Here is a 480-nt window from a genome sequence, read left to right on the forward strand (position 1 = left end):
GTGAGCAGGGGGGAGGGGGGGGCTCCATCCAACCCCTCCAGCCACGTGTGGGAAGGAGGGGTCCCCACCCAGCCCCTCCAGCCCCCCACCAGAGCTGGGGGAGCGGGTTTGACCCCCCCCTCGCCCTCTCCCATCCCCACCTCACACCTTGGCACGTCACACGGCTGGGACCTCCTGAGGGGGAGGGGGGACAAGGAGGGGGGGTCCCCGTGTCCCCCCTTCAAGGTGTCCTGAAGGAGGGGGACACGAGGAAGCCACATCCTCTGAGGGAGAGGGAAAGACCCCCCCCCAACTTTGGGAGGCAGGTTGGGATGGAGGGGGGGCTCACATTTAAAAACAACAACAAATAAAAAGAAACAAATCTAAAATTTAAAATGAGGTAGGTTTGGGTGCAGAAGCTCCTTGTGTCTGTCGGGGTCTTGGCTGGATCCCGCCGCCGCTCCCGGGTTCTCGTCCCCCCGCACAAACAAAACAAAACAA

General features: G+C 61.7%; 1 protein-coding gene across 1 annotated transcript in view; it reads right to left on the bottom strand.

The window, feature by feature from the left end:
• The window catches only part of KMT2D (lysine methyltransferase 2D), a 29,094-nt gene that overhangs the window by 1,476 nt on the left and 27,138 nt on the right, over positions 1 to 480 (bottom strand).

This window comes from Geospiza fortis, unplaced genomic scaffold, assembly GCF_000277835.1.
Source record: "Geospiza fortis unplaced genomic scaffold, GeoFor_1.0 scaffold599, whole genome shotgun sequence".
Classification (NCBI taxonomy): Eukaryota; Metazoa; Chordata; class Aves; order Passeriformes; family Thraupidae; genus Geospiza; species Geospiza fortis.